Genomic DNA, 9,692 nt, shown 5'->3' on the forward strand with positions numbered 1-9,692 from the left:
AATTTTCTTTGGATTATAAATGACTTACTTAGCTAGGCACCGTATTTGTCATCTGCCCTCTTGGTGCTGGCATCGACTGTAGCTGAGCTTCTAACGTTAGCTATATCCAACTCAAATCCTCTTTGCTATATTCCAGTTGAAACATGTAAGGTTGAATGTCACCATATACAGTGGGGAGAACAAGTATTTGATACACTGCCAATTTTGCAGGTTTTCCTACTTACAAAGCATGTAGAGGTCTGTAATTTTTATCATAGGTACACTTCAACTGTGAGAGACGGAATCTAAAACAAAAATCCAGAAAATCACATTGTATGATTTTTAAGTAATTAATTTGCATTTTATTGCATGACATAAGTATTTGATCACCTACCAACCAGTAAGAATTCTGGCTCTCACAGACCTGTTAATTTTTCTTTAAGAAGCCCTCCTGTTCTCCACTCATTACCTGTATTAACTGCACCTGTTTGAACTCATTACCTGTATAAAATACACCTGTCCACACACTCAATCAAACAGACTCCAACCTCTCCACAATGGCCAAGACCAGAGAGCTGTGTAAGGACATCAGGGATACAATTGTAGACCTGCACAAGGCTGGGATGGGCTACAGGACAATAGGCAAGCAGCTTGGTGAGAAGGCAACAACTGTTGGTGCAATTATTAGAAAATGGAAGAAGTTCAAGATGACGGTCAATCACCCTCGGTCTGGGGCTCCATGCAAGATCTCACCTCGTGGGGCATCAATGATCATGAGGAAGGTGAGGGATCAGCCCAGAACTACACGGCAGGACCTGGTCAATGACCTGAAGAGAGCTTGGCCCACAGTCTCAAAGAAAACCATTAGTAACACACTACACCGTCATGGATTAAAATCTTGCAGAGCACGCAAGGTCCCCCTGCTCAAGCCAGCGCATGTCCAGGCCCATCTGAAGTTTGCCAATGACCATCTGGATGATCCAGAGGAGGAATGGGAGAAGGTCATGTGGTCTGATGAGACAAAAATATAGCTTTTTGGTCTAAACTCCACTCGCCGTGTTTGGAGGAAGAAGAAGGATGAGTACAACCCCAAGAACACCATCCCAACTGTGAAGCATGGAGGTGGAAACATCATTCTTTGGGGATGCTTTTCTGCAAAGGGGACAGGACGACTGCACCGTATTGAGGGGAGGATGGATGGGGCCATGTATCGCGAGATCTTGGCCAACAACCTCCTTCCCTCAGTAAGAACATTGCAGATGGGTCGTGGCTGGGTCTTCCAGCATGACAACGACTCGAAACACACAGCCAGGGCAACTAAGGAGTGGCTCCGTAAGAGCATCTCAAGGTCCTGGAGTGGCCTAGCCAGTCTCCAGACCTGAACCCAATAGAAAATCTTTGGAGGGAGCTGATAGTCCGTATTGCCCAGCGACAGCCCCGAAAACTGAAGGATCTGGAGAAGGTCTGTATGGAGGAGTGGGCCAAAATCCCTGCTGCAGTGTGTGCAAACCTGGTCAAGACCTACAGGAAACGTTTGATCTCTGTAATTGAAAATAAAGGTTTCTGTACCAAATATTAAGTTCTGCTTTTCTGATGTATCAAATACTTATGTCATGCAATAAAATGCAAATTAATTACTTAAAAATCATACAATGTGATTTTCTGGATTTTTGTTTTAGATTCCGTCTCTCACAGTTGAAGTGTACCTATGATAAAAAATTACAGACCTCTACATGCTTTGTAAATAGGAAAACCTGCAAAATCGGCAGTGTATCAAATACTTGTTCTCCCCACTGTAGCTAATAGATGCTCCATTGTTGAATTCGTGTTGATGAGAGGAATCACTTGAAGCCATTGCATCTGGTCAGTTCTTTCGGTTTTGCCCAAAAGATTGTTGTTAGTGTCCGCCTCCATTCCAAAAAAGCCTGCCTTTGGGGAAGGACGGTGGCCAGAGCACGAAGCACCGCCCAACAAAAGCTGTAGTTTTTCAGAGACTGGAAAAAATGTGTTTGCTTGTCCTGCTGAAGGACCCTACCGTGTGGAATAGCTGGTTGGAGTTTGTGGTGAGTATACCGGTAGCTAGACCATAGATTGCTGGATATGTATCTGGTTATGTATATTTTGATCATCATTATCATCGCTAGCATAGCTAATGTTAGCTAGCTGGCTAACGTTAGCCTACCTCAATACAACTCTTATTTGGCTTAGAAATACGATAACGTTTCAAAAGAAGGGAAATAATTAGTAGGAAAACCTTTTGTCATGATTTTGATGTAGCCAGATTGACTTTAGATGCAGTATAACTTTAGCCAATAATTACCATATTTTAGCTAGTTAACATTAGCCTTGCTAACTTTACTAGTAACAGCAATGGCAACATTGCCATCTCTCTAAACTAAATTTGACAACATCATAATATGGCAAAGTTGTTTTCTAATAATTATTTGCCCACTTTAGCAATGTCATCGTATTTCCATGCCACTATAAGTTAGTGTACTTTAAACTAAACAGTCACAGTAGCCTCCGAACTGCAACCCATGTCTAGGACACAAATGAATGTTGGATGCTATGTTGGTACTAGCTAACTCATGTCTGACTATAACAGCGTATGACTAAACATATCACAGTTGGTAACATAGTGTAACGGCATCACCGGCCTGAATCCAATAAGGAGCCAGTCAGTAAATCTGTAAAGCATATAATTAGCTTACAAACGAGATTACGTTATTTCTCGAGCTATGTTTATAATTAAGTGATGATGACAATCGTTGGCTCGGTTTATCTGTTAGACAAAGTGCACAGTTGGGTGCCAAACTAATCCCCTGGTCATGAACGGAAGCCGGGACTACCAGAAGGAGCAAAGGTGGGTATCATTACATGTCCAGCAATGTGATTGGAATGGTTGTGACCGCCCAAAGTAATTTCATTCACTGTTCACTTGCTATTTTCATAGATTGTCTAGCAAGACCTCAGAATAAAAGGACCCTTGTGACACCTACTCTGTTGTTGCCAGAGTCTCCCTCGACTCCTATGAAAAAGACACGCCACATCATGAGGCCTCTGACAGTGACCCGAGTTACTTCCCTGATGACACAGACGGCTTCATCAATAACGACAGGTAATGTGTGTTACTGGAAAGTTGTATTAAAAAATACCTGACTTCATATACTAATAGGCTAATTCCCCAGTCAAGCAGACACAACTAGTAGAGTCATTTTGGTTGTGAAGTGCATTAGAAAAAAGCTTTGTCCTTTCTTTAGGACAAAATGCAATTTACCACTTGGCTGTCTGTTATATTACCCTGTCACAGGCCGTTGTTCGAGAGATGTCCAGTTTGCGGCCAAACATGCAGCATAGAGAAGACCAGCAAGGGGGCCCTCATCAGCTTCATGCAGACATGCCCTCGCTGTGACCATTCCTTAATGGAACAGTCATGTTGGCAAGTATCCGGCCAGCAACCTTCACTTATCACTTATTTGTACAAATACAGAAGGTAACCCACTTCATTACTTTGATACATTTGATAATCCAATTGTGAAACATCATTTATGTAAACTGACATTATTTGTTGCTTATTTTCTACTTCTTAGATGCATATAATGACCAGAGCATAATTCAGGAAGTTATGATTGATATTTTTGGCAAGGTAGCCCCAGCACCACCAGACAAAATGTTGATAGGTACAGTATCTGTATCGGCTGTGAGTGACAATAAAAGATGAAAGACCAGTGTAGAATTTGCACATTGGTATATTAGCAGAACAATGCTTCTACAGTATTATGTGAAGGATGGTTTATTCTACATGGAACTGTTACACTTGAAAGTTATCAAAACACTTTGTTTAGAATATCTACATAAGTTCAGCAATTGCATTCTTCTCATATTACTCTGTAGGCTAATCAGTACGAGAAGAGTGCCATCATCCTGCATCTCACATCTGCCTGTAGTTATTGAACTCTGCCTGCTGGACCCATGAGGTAAACTCTGTCATATCTAGGATGGCGTGTCATGCACTTCACCCCTCCTGCCACATGACTGCTCATGTCCATAACCTGTAATACGGAGGTGTCAAACCCATTTCACAGTGGGCCGAGTGTTTGCTGTTTTTTGTTTTTTCCTTTCAATTAAGATCTAGACAACTAGGTGAGGGGAGTTCCTTACTAATTAGTGACCTTAATTCATCAATCAAGTACAAAGCACGAGCGAAAACCTGCAGGCACTTGGCCCTCCGTGGAATGAGTTTGACACATGCTGTAATACATTAGATAGATGTAAGGGACTTCATTACCCACTGGAGACATGAAGACAGAACCTCACCAAGAGAGCTGTGCATGTCACTGTGTTAGACAGCGAATTCTTTAGATTTGGGCAAATAGACCAAAGAAATAGAAATGTAATTCTAGTTCTGGTTAGACAGCTGCAGTTGTACTCTACACAAAACTGATTTGGATTTGTTAGATAAAGGGTAGGCATACTGTCTTTATAAGCACATCGATATGATATTTACAACAGAAAATGTTTTGTCTTTGTAACACAACACATCAATTTTTTGTTGATGTATCTACACTAAAGATGGGCGATATTTGTGCAATGTCGACATGTAGCCTACATCTGTAGGGATATTAGTTATATTGTCTCCTGGAAAAGATCTAACAGCGGACATAAGGATAGATGAGACAAAACTAGCCAGTTATAGAATATTGTGTTGTAGGACAGCTGAGCTGACTGAAGACCGCGCGGGCATCCAACTTGCAGTAGTTGATATTGTTTCCACGGTAACATGATTTACATGACGTGATGAAATGTTGAAACTAAGTTGCAAGCTGGTTTCGTAGCAAGGCGTTGTAGAACGAGTGTCTTATGAAACACATTCCAGAGACTGGTTCTTGCTATCTTGCTATAACTGACTTGACAGAGAAATATCAGCTAGATTGGATAGACAGCTTCAGCTATCACAAAGCTCTGCTAACTAGTTGCTGCCAGCTTAGATTCCCCAATAATGGCACCGGAGGGGATGGCTGCCGTTTTACAGGCTCTTTATTTATTTATTTATTGTGTACACAATGTTGCTGCTACCGTCTCTTATGACCGAAAATAACTTCTGGACATCAGAACAGCAATTACTCACCTCGCACTGGAGGAAGATTTTTTCTTTAACGAGTCAGACGCGCAGGATATCCGTTCTATTGGCCAATATGCAATCGTTGGAAAACAAAATGGATGATGTACGATCAAGAATATTCTACCAACGGGACATTAAAAACTGTAATATCTTATGTTTCACTGAGTCGTGGCTGAAAGACAACACGGATAACATAGAGCTGGCCGAATATTCCATTTATCTGCAGGACAGAGAAGCTACGTCTGGTAAGACGAGGGGTGGGGGTGTGTCTATTTGTCAATAACAGCTGGTGCGCGATGTCTAATATTAAAGAAGTCTCGAGGTATTGCTCGCCTGAGGTAGAGTACCTTATGATAAGCTGTAGACCACACTATCTACCAAGAGCGTTCTCATCTATATTATTCGTAGCTGTCTATTTACCACCACAAACCGATGCTGGCACTAAGACCGCACTCAACGAGCTGTATAAGGACATAAGCAAACAAGAAAATGCTCATCCAGAAGCGGCGCTCCTAGTGGCCGGGGACTTTAATGCAGGCAAACTTAAATCCTTTTTACCTAATTTCTACCAGCATGTCACATGTGCAACCAGAGGGGAAAGAACTCTAGACCACCTTTACGCCATACACAGAGACGCGTACAAAGCTGTCCCTCGACCTCCATTTGGCAAATCTGACCATAATTATATCCTCCTGATTCCTGCTTACAAGCAAAAACTAAAGCAGGAAGTACCAGTGACTCGATCAATACGGAAGTGGTCAGATGACGCGGATTGTTTTGCTAGCACAGACTGGAATATGTTCCGGGATTCATCCAATGGCATTGAGGAGTATACCACCGCAGTCATCGGCTTCATTAATAAGTGCATTGACGACGTCGTCACCACAGTGACCGTACGTACAGTACATATCCCAACCAGAAGCCATGGATTACAGGCAACATCCGCATCGAGCTAAAGGCTAGAGTTGCCGCTTTCAAGGAGTGGGACACTAATCCGGACGCTTATAAGAAATCCCGCTACGCCCTCAGATGAACAATCAAACAGGCAAAGCATCAATACAGGATTAAGATTGAATCCTACTACACCGGCTTTGACGCTCGTTGGATGTGGCAGGGCTTGAAAACCTTTACAGACTGCAAAGGGAAGCACAGCTGTGACTGCCCAGTGACACAAGCCTACCAGACGAGCTAAATGCCTTTTATGCTCGCTTTGAGGCAAGCAACACTGAAGCATGCATGAGAGCACAAGCTGTTCCGGACGACTGTGTGATAACGCTCTCGGTAGCCGATGTGAGCAAGACCTTTAAACAGGTCAACATTCACAAAGCTGCGGGGCCAGACAGATTACCAGGACGTGTACTTAGAGCATGCGCGGACCAACTGGCAAGTGTCTTCACTGACATTTTCAACCTCTCCCTGACCGAGTCTGTAATACCTACATTTTTCAAGCAGACCACCATAGTCCCTGTGCCCTAGAAAGCAAAGGTAACCTGCCTAAATGATTACCGCCCTGTAGCACTCACATCGGTAGCCATGAAGTGCTTTGAAAGGCTGGTCATGGCTCACATCAACACCATCATCCCGAATACCCTAGACCCATTCCAATTCGCATATCGCCCCAACAGATCCACAGATGACACAATCTCCATTGCAGTCCACACTGCCCTTTCCCACCTGGACAAAAGCAACACCTATGTGAGAATGCTGTTCATTGACTACAGCTCAGCGTTCAACACCATAGTGCCCACAAAGCTCATCACTAAACTAAGGACCCTGGGACTAAACACCTCCCTCTGCAACTGGATCCTGGACTTCCTGAACGGCCACCCTCAGGTAGTAAGGGTAGGCAACAACACATCTGCCACACTGATCCTCAACACTGGGGCCCCTCAGGGGTGCGTGCTTAGTACGCTCCTGTACTCCCTGTTCACCCATGACTGTGTGGCCAAACACGACACCAACACCATCATTACGTTTGCTGACGACACAACAGTGGTAGGCCTGATCACTGACAACGATGAGACAGCCTATAGGGAGGAGGTCAGAGTCCTGGCAGTGTGGTGCCAGGACAACAACCTCTTCCTCAATGTAAGTAAGACAAAGGAGCTGATCATGGACTACAGGAAAAGGAGGGTCGAACAGGCTCCCATTAACATTGACGGGGCTGTAGTGGAGCGGGTCGAGAGTGTCAAGTTCCATGGTGTACACATCACCAACAAACTATCATGGTCCAAACACACCAAGACTGTCGTGAAGAGGGCACGACAACACCTTATCCCCCTCAGGAGACTGAAAAGATTTGGCATGGGTCCACAGATCCTGAAAAAGTTCTACAGCTGCACCTTTGAGAGCATCCTGACCGGTTGCATCACCGCCTTGTATGGCAACTGCTCAGCATCTGACCATAAGGCGCTACAGAGGGAAGTGAGTACGGCCTAGTACATCACTGAGGCCAAAAGTCCTACAATCCAGGACCTACAGTGAGGGAAAAAAGTATTTGAACCCCTGCTGATTTTGTACGTTTGCCCACTGACAAAGACATGATCAGTCTATAATTTTAGTGGTAGGTTTATTTGAAAAGTGAGAGACAGAATAACAACAAATAAATCCAGAAAAACGCATGTCAAAAATGTTATAAATTGATTTGCATTTTAATGAGGGAAATAAGTATTTGACCGCTCTGCAAAACATGACTTAGTACTTCGTGGCAAAACCCTTGTTGGCAATCACAGAGGTCAGACGTTTCTTGTAGTTGGCCACCAGGCTTGCACACATCTCAGGAGGGATTTTGTCCCACTCCTTTTTGCAGATCTTCTCCAAGTCATTAAGGTTTCGAGGCTGACATTTGGCAACTTGAACCCTTAGCTCCCTCCACAGATTATCTATGGGATTAAGGTCTGGAGACTGGCTAGGCGACTCCAGGACCTTAATGTGCTTCTTCTTGAGCCACTCCTTTGTTGCCTTGGCCGTGTGTTTTTGGTCATTGTCATGCTGGAATACCCATCCACGACCCATTTTCAATGCCCTGGCTGAGGGAAGGAGGTTCTCACCCAAGATTTGATGGTACATGGTTCCGTCCATCGTCCCTTTGATGCGGTGAAGTTGTCCTGTCCCCTTAGCAGAAAAACACCCCCAAAGCATAATGTTTCCACCTCCATGTTTGACAGTGGGGATGGTGTTCTTGGGTTGATTGATTCCTCACCGTTCTCATGATCATTGCAACTCCACGAGGTGAGATCTTGCATGGAGCCCCAGGCCAAGGGAGATTGCCAGTTATTTTGTGTTTCTTCCATTTGCGAATTATCACACCAACTGTTGTCACCTTCTCACCAAGCTGCTTGGCGATGGTCTTGTAGCCCATTCCAGCCTTGTGTAGGTCTACAATCTTGTCCCTGACATCCTTGGAGAGCGCTTTGGTCTTGGCCATGGTTGAGAGTTTTGAATCTGATTGATTGATTGCTTCTTTGGACAGGTGTCTTTAAGAGTGTGCTCCTAATCTCAGCTCGTTACCTTTATAAAGGACACCTGGGAGCCAGAAATCTTTCTGATTGAGAGGGGTAAAATACTTATTTCCCTCATTAAAATGCAAAATCAATTTATAACATTTTTGACATGCGTTTTTCTGGATTTTGTTGTTGTTATTCTGTCTCTCACTGTTCAAATAAACTTACCATTAAAATTATAGACTGATCATTTATTTGTCAGTGGGCAAATGTACGAAATCAGCAGGGGATCAAATACTTTTTTCCCTCACTGTATATACTAGGCGATGTCAGAGGAAAGCCAAAAAAATTGTCAAAGACTCCAGTCACCCAAGTCATAGACTGTTCTCTCTGCTACCGCACGTCAAGCTGTACCGGATCGCCAAGTCTAGGACCAAAAGGCTCTTTAACAGCTTCTACCCCCAAGCCATAAGACTGCTGAACAATTAATCAAATGGCCACCCGTACTATTTACATTGACCCCTCCCTCCATTTGTTTTTACACTGCTGCTACCCGCTGTCTATTATCTATGCATCGTCACACTACACCTACCTACATGTACAAATTACCTCTACTAACCTGTACCCCTGCACATTGACTCGGTACCGGTACCCCCTGTATATATCCTTGTTATTGTTATTTTATAGTGTTTTTATTTATTTTTACTTTAGTTTTTTTGGTAAATATTTTCTTAACTCTTTCTTGAACTGCATTGTTGGTTAAGGGCTTGTAAGTAAGCATTTCACGGTAAGGTCTACACCTGTTGTATTCAGCTCATGTGACAAATAAAGTTTGATTTGATTTAAACACAAGGTCAGCGCAGGCTGACCGTTTTGACATGGCACACCCAAGAAACACCCACATCAAACCATACCCCCAAAACAACTATTTTGTTTGCCTTCTGTCATGGCCGCTAGCATATCTTAATGAGCATTGATGATAAACGAGGCCAAATCAGGAAGTGCAGTTGACCTCTAAGGGGAAATTAATCTAAAAGTAAAGTTATCAGATTACGTTACTGCGTTAAGGTAATCCAAAAGTTACGTTACTGATTACAATTTTGGACAAGGAACTAGTAACTGTAATGGATTGCATTTTGAAAGTATCC

At 43.3% G+C, this 9,692-nt stretch overlaps 1 long non-coding RNA gene across 1 annotated transcript; it reads left to right on the plus strand.

The window, feature by feature from the left end:
• Nucleotides 1–1,914: 1,914 nt before the first annotated feature.
• Nucleotides 1,915–3,915, plus strand: LOC121531367. Its single transcript, XR_005994138.1, has 4 exons — nucleotides 1,915–2,042; nucleotides 2,769–2,842; nucleotides 2,933–3,097; nucleotides 3,290–3,915. It is a non-coding gene; the product is annotated as an uncharacterized LOC121531367 (long non-coding RNA).
• The last annotated feature ends 5,777 nt before the right edge of the window (nucleotides 3,916–9,692 follow it).

Source organism: Coregonus clupeaformis, chromosome 19, assembly GCF_020615455.1.
Source record: "Coregonus clupeaformis isolate EN_2021a chromosome 19, ASM2061545v1, whole genome shotgun sequence".
NCBI lineage: Eukaryota > Metazoa > Chordata > Actinopteri > Salmoniformes > Salmonidae > Coregonus > Coregonus clupeaformis.